Raw genomic sequence first — 16,699 nt, forward strand, 5'->3', positions numbered from 1 at the left:
GTGTGTCTCCTTCTCTCTCGCTCACTCTCCGTCTGTGGTGCTCCCCGATCCCCTTCAATTGGTATCACAGCTATGGTGACCGCGGAGAGCACGACGGCTTTGAGAGCTTCAAGGCAATAGCTCTCTCTCTCTCTCTCTCTCTCTCTCTCTCTCTCTCTCTCTCTCTCTCTCTCGACGGTAGAGAGATTAAGAAAGCAGAAGACTTGCTGTGAGAATGCAATGGGAGCTTGTGAGCTCAGTTGAGAGTGATGTATGCTCTTGTGGAAGCTCAGAAAGGAGTGTGGAAGATTGTGTGTAAGTGAAGGTGCTTCCCTAAAGCTGTGTGCGCAGCAACACAGTTTTCAGATTCGTTTTTCTCCTTGTAGAATGCAGATCTGAGAATTATTTCTTGAGGGCCCATCCGTTTCGACGTGGTCTACAACTTTGCAGAAGAAACTTTTTGCAAATTCCTCACCGTTTTGCTGATATTCAGCTCAGACTGACTGTATACAGAAATTCCAGATTTTCTGTTGTTGCATTGTGTGCGAGTTTGATGCACTTTTGGAAACACGGGAGATGCTTGAAGTTGAGTGCATGAATTATGAGCTGAAGATGCAATTGCAGCTTGTGTTAAGCTTGTGGTTTGAGGGTTTTTTGGTAGACTTGGGCAACGAAGTACGGAGGCGTTTACACACCACCGAAGCGGTCTCTTGAGAGACGTAGGTTTTTGGAGCACACAGGTGGAGCTTTTTTCACTGGTTTTCACAGGATACTTTGGCAGTGATTTTGTGCTTGGATTCATGATCCTTGTGGATGGTTTGCATATGGTTATGGCACATGGTTGATGCCCATTATACATGCATTTTGACGAGCACTTTCAAGTGCCGGTAAGCTCTCTTGAGAGCATTGTTTTCGCATTGATCAAGTTTCCGGATTGCAAATCTTTTGGCGTTTGCTTATGCGCAGTCACTCCGTTGATGTACGTTGAGTGCGGATTGCCATTGTATGTGAAAATGTGGAGCCATTTTGACATTTCTACTCATTGGCATTGAGTAGTGTTATGGTTTATGGTAGAGATTGTACTTGAGTTTTTTGCTCAGTTTTCAGAGGAAATTCTGTTGGATTTTTCCCAGATTCTCGCCATAGTTTGTGATCGAGTGTTTACTCTCACTTTGACAGGTTTTGTCAGTTTGGACACAGTTTTGTGTTTTTTGTATCCACTCTCGCAAGAGTGAGGAGTTGTGTATCTTTCTTTGCTTGAGACAGTGGTTTGCTCTCAGGTGGGAGAGTCTTGTGATCTCGAGCATTGTTTGCCATAGTTTTGCAGAGCTTATGCATGTATGTTGAGTGTAGTTTGATGCGCATTGATTGCTCATTGCATTGAGCTTGCAGGACAATGGTTATTTTGTGTTGATAGCCATTGTGCGTCGAAACTCTGGCGAAATTTTCCCAGGAGTTTTATGCGCATCATTTATGCGATCTAGGTAGAGATTGCGGGTTGCACTCAGCATTTGCGTGCGGTGTTCTCTGCAGGTGGGAGATTTGTGCATGTATATGGATCGATACCGCACAGTGTGGGCTTGATGATTAGCTCACAGATTGCAGTGTGATACTAGAGCATGCGGGGCTTGTATTGACATTGCGGGAGCTCTATTTTGGAGTGTGTCTCACAGGTTTTACATTGTGTTTCTGGCCATATTGGTATACAGTTTTCAGGTGTTGTTGGTGAGGTGGTTTTGCTTTCTAGTTTGCTACATTGTGCTCATGGCAGAGACAGGTGATCGATTAGATTGTGACCTCTCACAGATGCGCATGTTTGATGGGTCAGACTTTGCGGCATGGAGAGAGTGTATGCTTGATGCATTGACACAGCGAGGGTTGCATCGACCATTGAGTGGTGATGTAGGTAGACCTTCAAACATGTCTGACGATCAGTGGCAGGAGATAGAGGAGATGGCACTATCTACACTCTCTTTGCACCTTGCGGAATCTGTATATGCTCTTGTTATGTATGAGACTACTTCGAGAGCACTTTGGCACAGATTACATGATATGTATGATAGATCTGAGTCATCAAGGACTCGTGTGAGACATGTACATTCACGAGTACGCCGACAGGTGACATGTTGGTATTGTGGTCATTCTGGACACGTTAGACAACGCAGTTTTCGTCGTATGCGACATCGTAGGAGACATGACAGTCTCAGAGATGTATGTAGTGATGCCATGGACTCAGTTGCTTTGACAGTTGAGGCACATGTAGTGTCGGAGTATACTAGTGATGGAGATGTCACTTTTACCTCGAGCTATGCACGAGATGCTATACATGTGGATGGTGCACTCCCTTCGCAGTGGTTGCTAGACGCAGATGCTATGTTTCATGTCACGCCGCATCGTGCATGGTTTTGTAGCTATTCTAGCGGGATGCTTGGCAGTGTACGTTTGATCGATGGATCGGTGCATGCGATAGCAGGTGCAAGAGATGTGAGTCTGTCATTACCGAGTGGTGCATCTTACTTATTACGACATGTGCGCTATGTACCAGATTTGACAGTGAGTTTGATCTTGATTGGTCAGCTTAGAGATTGTGGATGTCAGATTTCGCTACGAGAGCGAGATTTTGTGATGCATTTGGGCTCGCTAGTGATTGCGAGAGGTGCCAGGAGTGGTACAGGTTACCCATTGCATGTGGATCACGCGAGAGACGGTGTTGTCTCTGTGATCATGCAGCCAGGTAGAGAGCGAGAGAGCAGGCGAGTCTCTTTTGCTCATGGGTTGCAGGGTACTTTGCATGGAGTGCAGAGTAGAGAGCTCGTTGTGCACACAGTTGGGGCACGACTTGAGCAGTCACACAGAGAGGTGACAGAGTCAGACATGCATGCTTTGCTAGCGACTGAGCAAAGCAGAGACTCAGTTGTGCGAGATACTTCTATGCAGGATAGACAGGTAGAGCGGTCTTGCTCTAGTGAGTCACGACAGGAGGACGTTGTGCAAGAGTCTATGCATACGGAGTTAGAGCATGAGAGCTCTAGTGAGTCACAGCAGATTGAGTGGTCATGTTTGCAGTGGATGATTGCAGAGGAGGCTGAGATGTCAGCGATTATGCATTCATTCCTTTCTATGCTCGACAGTGAGCATGGGGATATAGTTGTGCAGGATATGTCTTCCAGCAGACACCTAGAGCAGCTGGTTTGCTCTGAGGTTGCACGACAGGTTGATGCGTCTTTTGTGGACAGTCAGGAGATGCATGTGGCTGACACGCCTTGTCAGTCAGAGATGCCTATTGCCAGGGATATATATGTTGATGCATGCTCCGTAGAGCTAGCAGGGCCCGCTAGCATTGCATCGGCATTCGGTGGTCTCATGTATGAGATGATGATCTTGAGACCGGATATCGCAGCTGTAGTGGGAGCATTTTCAGTTGGGGTTGTCAGTCGTTTGTTGACTGATGATGGCATAGTGCACGAGGGAGATATGCAGGTATTGCGTACATACTTGCAGTACGTGTGCGGTACGTCTGGTAGTGTATGGACTTACACGCGAGTAGGACAGTCGGATGCACACGATCACAGCCAGCCAGTGGGCATCAGTTGAGAGCGGTTTTCTCTCGCCTTTTGTAGTCTTTAGACTAGGTTCTCTTGCTTAAAGACACAGTCGCCTTTAAGTGGGAGGTTGTTGGAGTATAGGCGTCTGTGCCTTGCCCGGCCGCCCAGAGTATGGGCGCCCACTGACTTGTATACCTTATACATAGCATAAGTGTATAGGGGGCTTCTCACTCTTTGAGTCTCCCCACCCACATCGTGTGTGTCTCTCCTTCTCTCTGTCTCACTCTCCGTCTGTGGTGCTCCCCGATCGCCTTCAATTGTTGTTGGGGTATAGGCGTCTGTGCCTTGCCCGGCCGCCCAGAGTCTGGGCGCCCACTGACTTGTATACCTTATACATAGCATAAGTGTATAGGGGGCTGCTCACTCATTGAGTCTCCCCACCCACATCGTATGTGTGTCTCCTTCTCTCTCGCTCACTCTCCGTCTGTGGTGCTCCCCGATCCCCTTCATAAGGGATGGTATATAGGAAGGTTTTTCATAATGAGATGTATGCAGGTGGCAAATCCTCTCCAATATTAGTGAATCCCCCATGGAAGGCGGGAAGAAGAGATACAAGTCCAGGCTTGTGGTAAAGGGATTTTCTCAAAAGAAAGGTATTAACTTCAATGAAATATCTACTCATGTTGAGAAAATTAAGTCAATTAAACTTGTATTAAGCCTTATGGCTGCTCATGAATTAAATTTTGAACAAATGGATGTAAATATGGCATTCCATCATGGAGACTTGGAGGAGGAAATTTACATGCTTCAACCATAGGGGCATGAATAAAAGGGTAAGGAGAAAATGGTTTGCAGGTTGAAGAAAAGCTTATATGGTCTAAAGCAAGCATCACGATAGTTGTACTTGAATTTCGACCAATGGATGTTGAGTCATGGATTTAGAAGATGCAACTTGGATCACTCTGTGTATACAAAGAATTTTAGAGGTGGGAAGTTTATCATCCTAATGTTGTATAATGATGACATGCTGATTGCAAGTGCTAACATGTAGGATATCAAAGACCTGAAAGAAGAGTTGTCTAATTCTTTTTCAATGAAATATTTAGGTTTTGAAAAGCAGATACTTGGTATGAAGATATCAAGGGATATGGTGAACAAGACACTAAAGCTATCTCAAGAGGATTACATCAAGAAAGTAGTACTAGAAAGAAGCTATCTCAAGAGGATTACATCAAGAAGGTACTAGAAAGGTTTGCAATGCAAGATGCAATTTGGATTCTACACCTTTGGCTAGTCGCTTTAAACTTACCAAGGATATGTATCTAAAGACACTAAGGCGGTCTGGGGTGGCCAACAAGAGAGGTGACCTCTAAACACCCCTCAAGGCTCCTATGTTACTCAATGGGGGGCTGGGGCAGCCACAAGCAAGAAAAAGCAACAATGAACCCACAACCAAACAAGTGAACTGGCACCACCTATTTATGGGATGAGAACTAGGATGCAAGAGAAATTTTGTCACGACGAAGAGGAGTTGCAATAAAAAACACACAAACAATCTCACACCAAGACACACACCACATGGCACAAGAGAGAGTCAAAGCAAAGGGAAGAAAGAGAGATAGGAATGGATTTTGGGTAAATACATGATTAAAAACTTGCAAGGTAAGGTTGTATACTATCACACTATCACAGAGCTTGCATAAACTGAACCAACAATTAGTGAATGGTAAACATTGCTAGCACTCACACATTGTCTTAGGGTGTGGGAAACCTCTCACCACAAAACCCTCTTACAATGAACAAGAAACTTTGCAATGAAAACACACTAACCACTTTCTCAAACAATCTCAATGACGGAACTTAAAAGATACGAGTCACCTTGCATTCACCAAACAACACGACACAAGTGAAGGACGAAGATTCTAGAACCAAGACACACCTTTGAAGCACCAAAACCTCATATTGTTGAAAATGGACGAGCATAGACAATAGTGGTTTTAGATAGGGCACTCACACTCTCTCACTTGCAATGTGTAGCATCACTCATAAAGTGGTTGCTACACCTAAGTCTCTCCTCACACCAATAGTGTTGGGGTGCTATGTGAGAGCTTTCAGACGATTTACAAGAAGAAGAGGGGCCGAATTATAGGTTGGAGGCCCTTTATTAAGGCTATTGATAACCTTATTTACACTCTAATAAAATCAAGATTAAGATTTCTTTTGAATATCAAAACATTGTGGGCCTTCTTTGTCTGCTTGAGTCATCGTTGTGGGTTCAAAAGAGAGCATTATTGATGGTAGATAAAGTGAAAGTAGAGTTTTAAGAAAGGAGAGAGAGAGAGAGAGAGAGAGAGAGAGAGAGAGAGAGAGAGAGAGAGAGAGAGAGAGAGCTTTTACTAAGTGCATGTCTTGACGTGAGGTGACTTTTATGGTTATGTCAATGTATTTTTGTGTTAGTATGTTAGTGGTCTATTTTAGTAACTAAAAAGTTAATGATATATTTACAATGGTTATAATGATGTGGATGGTTGAATGAAGTTAGGAAATCCTTGTGATGGTGAAGCTTTAAAGAAGATTTGAACTTACTTGTCTAGGTTCATCTTCTTCTTCTCTTCTTACATTGTTGCCGCAAAAGTTGAACATCATGTTCATAGTCACGACGTTTGTTGATGAGAATCCCTCAGTTTGCAAAGATAAAGCATGGTGTTACATGTTGAATTTTATGTGTATAGAGAAGAGCTAAAAGGAATTTAAATTTAGAGGTAATAGAGAGAGGCATAGAGATGGTGTATGTATATGTAGAGCTCATATGAGAGCTATAGGAGTGAGAGGGGAGGTTAATGGTGAAGAAGGTGAGAGAAACCATGGAAAGTGCAGGTCTGAGTGAGGTATGGAGAGGAACGAGTGTGTATGTGTGTGTGAGTGTGTGTGTGTGGAAATGAATGGAGATGAGAGAAGACTAGGGTGACTTGTGGGAAAAAAGGGGCAGACTGGGGTCCACCAAAAAAATCATATCTCACTGGTGACAACTCCAAAAACTATGAAAACTTTTGAGGTGATTATTCAGCTTGTGAGCTAAATGTTTTATTTTGGTCACTTTCTCAAAGTCGGAGTGGAGGTGGATGCCAAAAATCTCACAAAAATGCACGTTTTTCCTCCTACAAAAGTCTTCAATGGTTCCCCTTTTGTTGAATTTACATAATCCTCCAAAAGTGAGCCCCTCCTTGCATGAGAGCTTGACCTAATATAGTCTTGAGGGTTTGAAAATAAGCATGTATTAGGATTATTCACAAATATGATATATGGATATGATGAAAAAAATAGGTATATAAACAATTCATGGAATCTAAAATAGTGTCAGCTGTATATAAATATAAAATGAAAAAAATAAATATATGAAAATATAGGGAATCAAGTGAAAGGGCCTTCATTTGTTTTATTAATTTAGGACTACAAGAAGTAAGGAAAAATACATGTAGAAAAATGATAATTTAGTAAAAGGGAATGACTGGGTGAAATGTATTTTTGTGATTTTTTCTCGGAGTGGGTTTACACTAAGATTTGGAGAAACTTGCATGAAAATATTTATTTATATAATAAAGAGTATGTAAAATGTTAGTGAATCATGGTAACGATAAGTCAATGGACATAACATACTTAGGTAGATAACGCACACTTGAGTAAAAATATTTTAATAAATACCAAAATATTTATGAAAAATCCCTATTTTTAGGCCCTATATACCATGAAATATTTACACACAAATGGGTCATGATATATTTTGATTTTTGTTTTTATTTATTTATATGGCTCAACTAGCCCAATGACTAGCTAGCTTAGGGTTTTAAGGAGATATGGGAAAAGTCCCCTAACTCACACACGCCTAAGTACAGTGAAAGTGTGAGGATATCCACAATTTTTGAGTGATTTTGATAGGGTGAGGTAGATCACTATGAAAATTTGGATAGTTGAAAAATGGGTATCATTAGCCCTCCCCCTAGATGATGGTACATTCATGTACCATCATAAAGGCATTCTTTCAAAAGAGAGTGGCTTGTAGTCTTCGGAGGTAGTTGGTATCTTGACAGTGTTTTCATTATGTGGCTCCCCTTCACTTCAGCTCAAGCTACACATATGCATTAGACAACAATACTTACATGAGGTAGTATCTCTTTGACAATGCTTTGGTAGATCCTTTGGTAGAAGGCGACTCAAATAGGGCTTCAACCGATACCCATTTACCTTCTTGGATTGCTCTTTACCATTCAAGTCCATGAGCTGGTAGTAACTTGAATTGAAAGCCTTCTTGACTATGTATGGTCCCTGCCATCTAGTTTCAAACTTGGCATCAAAACGATTGTCAAGTCACTTGTCATACCTTAGCACAGGAGTTCCTTCCTTGATGCCTTTATCCTTCAATTTCTTATTGAGCTTCTCTTTTGCTTGTGTAGCTCTCCTCTTGTAACACTCATAAGCAACTTATCTCTTCCACTCAAGTTTGACTAGGCTAAGAAGTCGATCTGCCCATGTTTCTTGGTAATCTTGTGTCCCTTTGCCCTGAAGCCGCATTGTTGGAATGTTGAGCTCAATAGGTTGCAAGGCATCTTGACCATAAACCAAGTGAAATTGTGTGAAGTCTGTGGCTTTCCTATATGTGGTTCAATATGCTCACAGGGAACCATCCAAGAAGTCATCCCACAACTTTGTCTTGTTTTGCACCATCTTTCTAATGATGCTTGTAATGACACCATTAGCTTTCTCCACCAAACCATTTGACTGTGGGTAGTAGGGTGTGCCATGACGATGTAGAATGTGAAGCTCTTCACAAACTTCCACGAGTAAACCCTTCCTAAAACCTGGACCATTATCAGAAACAATCTCCAAAAGTGTGCCAAATCTAATATTAGTGTAGAGAAACATGCTCACTATTATTCCATCTACCCTTGCCACACTTTAAGCCTCTACCACCTAGTCATGTAATCTACAGCCACTAGAATGTAGAGTTTACCATTTTTTGTTCTAGGTAGAGGATCCATAGCATCAATACTCCACTTTTCAAAGGGTCCAATTGCAAGCACTAGTTACCTGGGACCGTGCACCGATCTTCTATTTCCATTAAACTGAAAATTGTGATAGCTTCTACACCAATGTTGAACATCCACATGCAAACTTGGCCAAACATACCGCACAAGCAAAATATTATTCACTGTTAACTCTTGGGCAAAATGACCACCACATGCTTCCTCATGCAAACCTTCTAGAATGGCTGGAATTTCCTCCAGTGTTGGTACTCGTCTACACACCTGATCCTTCCTTTTTTTATAGAGGGAGCTTGAACTAGGAAGAGATAGACACTTGCCTTCTTTATGAGCCTCCTCTTCTGAGCCTTTGTAAAGCCTTGTGGAAACCCACCTTCCAGAATGTAGCTCACAATGGGAGCCAAGGACTCCATCCCTTGGTACCTTGGTTGCTTTACCATTGTAACCACCATGACGACCCACACTTCTTTCTCAACAAATGTAACTGCTTGTTGTGCAAGCAAATCAACATCTTCATTCTGTTTCCTAGGAGTATTATACAATTTCACTTCTTCAATTTGATTAAACAACCTACGGATGGCATGAAATTTTGTCCTTAGGCTTTCATTCTTGCATGCCTAAATTCCTAAAATCTACTTCACAATGAGAAGAGCATCCCCCTTTAACATGAGATGTTGTATACCTTGACTAATGCACATCTTCAAATCATGAAGCAGTATGTTGTACTTTGCTTCATTGTTGCTAATTGAACGTGGTAGATTGACCTTCTCTTTCATGACTACCTCTTTGCTTGGATTGATCAACACCAGCCCTCTTTCTTCTTTACCTGTGGCTTGTCAAAAAGCTACCTCAAGGTAACTGATTAGGATACTTTTAGGTGGTGGCAATGGTAGAGTCTTTACTTTAGGCACTTTAATCTCCTTCTCATGCACCCTATAAGTGAGAATCCCTGCCAATTGTGCACGTACACTATCTTCTACCTTGAAAGAGTATTGGAACTCTTGCAATTCCATAATCCACTTTGAGATCCTAGTACTAAGATTCAATTGAGATGACACCCAAGGAAACAAATTTTCTACAGTGAGAATTACAAAAGGTTTTGGTAGCAAGTAGGATCTAAACTTTCTCACCGCAAACATGAGAGAAAGCATCATGAGTTCTGCTTTTGTGTAGCCTCTCTCCAAAGAATTCATGACCCTACTAGAAAATTAGATGGGCTGCATCCTGGTACTGTGGGGATATTGTTGTAACAAAATAGCCCCAATTGTTTCCTTCCCAATGCTAGAGCTTACAAAGAATGTGTATCCCAACAAAGAGGCATGAGTGTTGGTAGTTTTGATAGAATGAATTTAATGTTACAAAAATATTCTTCATGCTCATTAAACCAAACAAACTCAACTTGTTGTGTCAATTTTTGCAAAGGGTGAAGTAACTATGAGGCTAAGTGAATGAAACAAGACGTATACTTCACTTTTTGAGTGAATGAGATGACATCCCTTAGATTCTTAGGTGATGGTAGCTCAATAAGAGCCTTTTTCTTTGAAGTATCCACCTCAATACCTTTATAGGAAACTTGTGACCGAGCAAGATCACTTCATCCTCACCTATGTGTCATTTGTCGGGATTGAGCTGACCTCCCATTGTTGGGTATGCAAGCTCTTATGCATCTAGCCTATGGGAAACTCCTTTTATGGAGCATGCAGGTAGCTTCACTTGGAGTTCAATTAGAGTCAAGTGGTGCATGGCAATTTTTTCCTTTTATATGTAAGGTTATACCATTTAAGCATAGCGTGTTCAAGTTTGTCGAGCTCTCTCTCTCTCTCTCTCTCTCTCTCTCTCTCTCTCTCTCTCTCTCTCTCTCTTTCTCTCGCTTCTGTTGCACCTTCTCCTAGCCATGGCACCCCCTCGATGGCATCCACCATAGCCACAGAAATTCTAACATCTGGTATCAGATCTTGGTTGGCAGCCTCGGCTTTGACTTGAGATAGCATGGGAACAGTGCCTGCAGAGGGGAAGCAAGCGAGTTGACCTGCAACAAGCCAAACAAAACCATCATCCAACTATTCTCGCTGTGGGCTCAGCTACATATTTCGACACTGAAGTGACTCCCAATTCGGCCTCTTAAGACCGCTTTGAGCATCTCTGCGTCTTGCCGTTTTTGCGCCATCTCTGTATAGAGCTCAGTTTTTTCTTTTTCCCCTTTTTTGTTCGCACTATTTCAAAATAGTGGCCACTCCTTTACTCTGTCAAGCGGGTATTCACACCCTCAGGTACCCTCCACCCTACGTATTCGGTGCTCATTAGTAGCAGATTGAAAAGGATATCAGTTTTGTAAAGTCATCAAAGTTGCCTCTCAAAGGCTACAAATTGGCCTCGAAAGCTATTTGTTTACCCTGCCATAGTATTTCAAGACACACCTATTGCTATGAGATGAGCATCATACAAAAGTTTTGGTTATTGATGCCGAAGAAAAGCATGAGGACAAAACGCAAAGCTTCTCGAAAAAGAAAGACAATGATGATTTTTCAATGATTTTGCTTCCAACACTCAATACATCAACATATGCCATACATGAAGAACTACTTCAAGATTGTAATACCAGTTTCACAAACTACTTTTGCCAGTTTAGTGTCATAGATTTTTCAGCTTTAGTCTATTGTCAAAACAATCATACTCTTTTTTAGTCAAAGCCTTGTTGTTAGTTATTGTCATGCTTGTCAGTTGTCATCATGTCAAAAAATTGTACGGGTTATAGACATTGCCACATAAAAAGTGGTAAGACCACCCCTTTGTTGTTTGGTAGGGTTCTGGTATGTCTCACGTTGATAGTTGTTGAGGGAAGTACACACACATACCTATGCTATAGTCAAGCGGGGGACTTCTACTCATGGTTTCAGGTGAATGAACTCTGCCATGGTGTGTCTGTATCGAGTCCATTGTCAGTGGTTTGGGCTTGACGGGGGGGGGGGGGGGTTGTTGGGTATGCAAGCCCTTGTGCGTCTAGCATGTGGAAAACTCCCTTTATGGAGCATGCAGGTAGCTTCAATTGGAGTTCAATTAGAGTCAAGTGGTGCATGGCAATTTTTGCCTTTTATATGTAAGGTTATATCAATTAAGGTTATATCAATTAAGCATAATGTGTTCAAGTTTTTCAAGCTCTCTCTCTCTCTCTCTCTCTCTCTCTCTCTCTCTCGCTTCTGCTGCACCTTCTCCTAGCCATGGCACCCCCTCAGTGGCATCCACCATAGCCATAGATCCTAACACCCATGTCGTAAATTTTTTTCAAACCTTCTTCTATTTTTTGTAGGTGTAATGATTTTGAGCTATAAATGCAAAAAACATCAATAAAAACCCTAATTGACTTTCCAAAGAATGCTTGAAACACCATGTTCATGAAGCATTGGAAAGTTTCAAGAGCATTTGTCAGGCCAAATGGCATGACTCTAAAAGCATAACAACCACAAGGAGTGATAAAGGTTGTTTTCAATTGATCCTCCAATGCAATAGCTATTTGAAAGTAGCCTAAGTAGCCATCACAAATAGGGTACTTCTTGTAACCAGCTACCTCATTTGGTATCTCATCCTGAAATGGGAGGGAAAAGTGATCTCTTTTTGTTGCCTCATTCAGTGGATGGTAATCCACACACCCTCCACTTGACGTTCTTCTTGGGGGTGACAACAATGGGAGAGACCCAATATAAATTCTATGAAACCTCCTGCTAGAAGATTTCTCACCTCCTTGAGTAGAGCTTGCTCCTTGATGACTCCTAGCTTTTGTAGCTTTTGAGCCTTAGGTGTGGCCTCCGAGTTTAAATCAATCTTGTGTTGAGCAGCATCTACTCCACGCACATCTATGTAGTCTTTGGAAAAAAGCCTAGGGAACTTCCTTAGCACACATTTGAACTACTCTCTTTCGTCATTTATAAGTGTTGTAGACATCATACCTTCTAACATTCCTTCATCTTCTACACCTTGGTTCTCTTGAGGACCTACCTCTTCCAAGCCTTGACAAGAGGTCTCTTGGTTTTTTGGCTTAAACCTCACCTCCATGACTTCAATGGAAGAATCCTCTTCCGTAGTGCTACCGCTACCTTCTTCTTTTGAAGGGCTATTAGTCCACTCTTCCTCCATCTCACTTTGTGATGATTTCTCATGGATCTCCTCTTAATGTTGCTCCTTCATGTCAAAAGCAACCTTTTTATGATTTTCATTCCTACAAATAACCTTTCCACTTTCCCAATCATGCAAAGCTTGCATTTTCATTAGCCATGGTCTTCCCAGGATAAATGGATAGCCATTTCCCTTGCTCGACATAACATAAAAATCCACTGCCTTCTTATTGCCAAAGGCCTCCACAAAAACAATTTTATAAATGTCTACGCACCTAGACTTGCTAGTTTTTTCCATTTTTACTTTGATTTCAGGTGTCTCATGGATGCGCATGCCTAGTCTTTACATGAGTCCTTTTGTTATGATGCAAATTTGTGTGTCCCCATCCACTAGACCTTTCCTAACCAACCTTCCTTTGATCTAACAATCTAGCACATGTGTAATATCCTCATTCATTTCAGCTTGTGCAATCTTCACAATAGAAACACTCTCTTTTACCTTTCTCCTAGTGCTAACTGACTTCGTTAAATCCCTCCTAACTTGTGGACATAATGCAAGAAATTGAGTCCATGAGATATCATGACCCTTGCCTCTCATGTTTTCCAATAGGTTGTGACAAGCCATACCATGTCCAAGAGGGAAGTCTTGGAGGTTGATACAACATTGAATCTTCTTGGCTTGCTTGGTCTCCGTTGCCTTCTTTCCTCGTCCATGGTCACTTTGTGAAGTAACTCCTTCTTTCTCCTTACCTTTTCCATGGCCACACTTAATACCATTTTCTTCCATGTCAACCTCATTTTCATTTTTCACCTCTACCACATGCACATTTGGATATGGCAAAGGTGGAACTCCTTCCACCCCTCGTGAAGATGGTCTTGCTCCATTTGGTCTTTTTAGAAGCATTGGTTGTTGACTAGTTCCTTCACCTACATTCATCACTGGATAATTCAAGTTAGATCTCCCTAGCTCCCCACAGGGCCAAGAACAATTATACATCCCATGTCCAGACTTTTATCAATTCCAACATTGCAAAAGTCGCATAGGTCATGGCTCTCATTCCTCTGCTTTCTTTGTTTGTCCCTTGGGACCTACAACTTGTGCAAGGGAAATTGACAAGTTTCTCAAGGACTTATTTAGATTCTCAATCACTTCAATTGTTACCTCAAGAATCTCTCTAGGTGTTGATGCTTGCAATTTTCCCTTGGGTCTAGGACCCTCTATTGAAACCTCTCTCCTTAGGCACTTCAATTTTCTATACTTATCAATATCCCTAGTTTCAGCTGTATCAAAGGTAGCAGGTGCACCCTCCTCAACTTTTATCTTGAGTGTGGAAAAGATGCCCGATATGAACCTCTCCTTCTTTAGGAACTCTGCACCATCACCAAGGTTAGCAACATTTCTTACCCACAATTCCCAAAGACGTAAAAACTATTGTTTCTACATGTAGTAGTCATCTAAGTCTTTTTGCTTGTGAGAAACGATGTCTTGCCATAGCTCTTAAGTGTTTTGGGGGTCAAAGAAGTATAGCTTGAAATGACCAACAACTTTCTTATAGTTTCCATTAACCTCTTGAGATAGAGAGTCAAACAAAGTGCTAGCATCCTTCCTCAAAACTACCTCAAACATTTCTTAGCATTCCTCATCTCCTATATCTCTTTTTACGCGGCAATCCATTTTGCAATTTGCTAGAAATAGTTCGGCATCCTTGTCAGGCTCTCCAAAAAAGTGAGTATATCTTGACATTTAGCATTGGGCCTCCATTGAATCAATTTCAAAGTGACAACACGTTTTTTTTTTCTTAACAAAAAACCCATAGCCAAACAAGTGAAGGGGCACCACCTAGTTGTGGGATGCGAACTAGGACGCAAGAGAGATTTTGTCATGACCAAGAGCAAGTGGCAAAAAACACACACAAACAATCTCACACCAAGACATGCACCAAATGGTGCAAGAGAGAGTCAGAGCAAAGGGAAGAAAGAGAGAGAGGAGTGGAGTTTGTGAAAATACTTGATTGACAACTTGCAAGGTAAGGATGTATACTATCACAATATCACGGAGCTTGCATAAACTAAACCAACAATTAGTGAATGGTAAACATTGCTAGCGCACACACACTGTCTTAGGGTGTGGGAAACCTCTCAATACAAAACCCTCTTACAATGAACAAGAAACTTGGCAATGAAAACACACGGGGATTTTATTTTTGTGAGATTTTACAATTATAACTTCTTTTAATCTTTTGAACCCTGATTTTACACTAATCTTTTAGCATCATTGTGTCATGAAAAAACTCAAAACCTTATAGTACAATCGTACAACTACTAGACAATTTTAAGAAATATGGAAGCATGTCTATGCTTATGTAAAATGCAAATTTATAAAAAGCACCATTTGTATTTATTTTTAAGCTTGTACATAAAATGTGAATTTTAAAAGTTTTGCCAGAGTCTCCTTTGTATGAAGACCTCTTTATACAAAAAAACCGTACACCCTTTCTTGGTTCCCACATGGGATTTCCTTCATAAACTTTTATTTCCATCACTTTAACGATTTTGTTATCTCACAAAATTTCAACACATTCTCAATAGTGTCAACATAATTCAACTAAATAACCTCCAAGTGGTGGTGCAACATGTGTATCACACTACATAGGAAACCTCCAATCAAAATCATCTCCACATCATGTGGCCATCATGTACAAAACAAACACAAATGAAACATCCAATTAAAATGTATAGAGAGAGTAGCATACCAAATCAGCTTAAGGACCCTCCAAACCAAACTACAAGTGCTAGTATGTCATACATGTCATACTACAAAAACACCAAAATGCCATGTACATAAAACACATAAATTAAAACATCAAATTGTACTGTTAGAATAGAGTTTCCTAAACCAAGTGTGCATCCGCAATCAACATTTCACATGTCCACATGCAATGTCAGACAAACATCTTTTATAGAGCACATCATCTAACTCTAGACACATGCAATGACAAAAATATTTTATAGACACATCATCTAACTCTAGACACATCATCTAACTCTAGACACATGCAATGACTCATATCTTCCACACAAGCTCGGCCCAAACCACCACACCCCACAAACAAGTCCAAAACATAGTCATGAGGCTTAGTAAATGTTGCCAGTAACCACGTGACCATATAAAAAGTAGATTAGAAACCTAATGCAAACACACATATACTATAACATTCACTGGTATCATACATTGGACTAATCTTACCAAAAGAACAAAGAAGACCGCTTTGCCCCATCTCTAAGAATAACACCATCAATCTCCATGCGGAAGATTTAGATCATCTATCATGTAGCTACAATCTGTTGGAAACAATCTCTCGAGAATTTTCTCCCTTGCCTCTCTATCATAGCGTGGCACAGGGTGTCCAACACGATACCAAAGACACATGGTAAGATCAAGTACTTGGATAGATAAATGACTCAAAGAATGATTGTCTTTGCTACAATGGTTTTAGTTAGGAAATTAAATTATGAAACTAAGTCTATTATCTCACCGCCTCTCTAGTGAGTGGATGCTGATATGACTTCTTATTACACATCAGGGTCCATGTACTTAAGAGCACAAGTCTTACCCTAGTTGCATTTGCAATAAAATATCCAATATGCTCTGCCATGCACATGGTGACTAAAAACCCCTCATTGACCAAAAACTCAAGTGCAACATCCATGCACCGTGTCACTAGACCCCTAGAAAATGTGTTCCACTTGGGAACACTCACTCCCTTTACAAAAGTGAATGATAACATGTAGGCATACAACCATAGTAAGTTGTAGGTACTAGTCCAAAGAGTAGTTACTTACCCAATGGGATTGGTCCTAGACCATCCACAAGTAAACTTGTAGGAAAATCTGCAAAGATAAGCCTAGCAACCTCATGACACGGCACAACATCTTTGCTATATAGATTTGTATTCTGTGCTACAAAAAATTATTGATGCTACAAGAAAACCAAATATGAATCATGTTCAAAATCATAGATTAATGA

This window comes from Adiantum capillus-veneris, chromosome 1 (assembly GCF_014529385.1).
Source record: "Adiantum capillus-veneris isolate H3 chromosome 1, ASM1452938v2, whole genome shotgun sequence".
NCBI lineage: Eukaryota > Viridiplantae > Streptophyta > Polypodiopsida > Polypodiales > Pteridaceae > Adiantum > Adiantum capillus-veneris.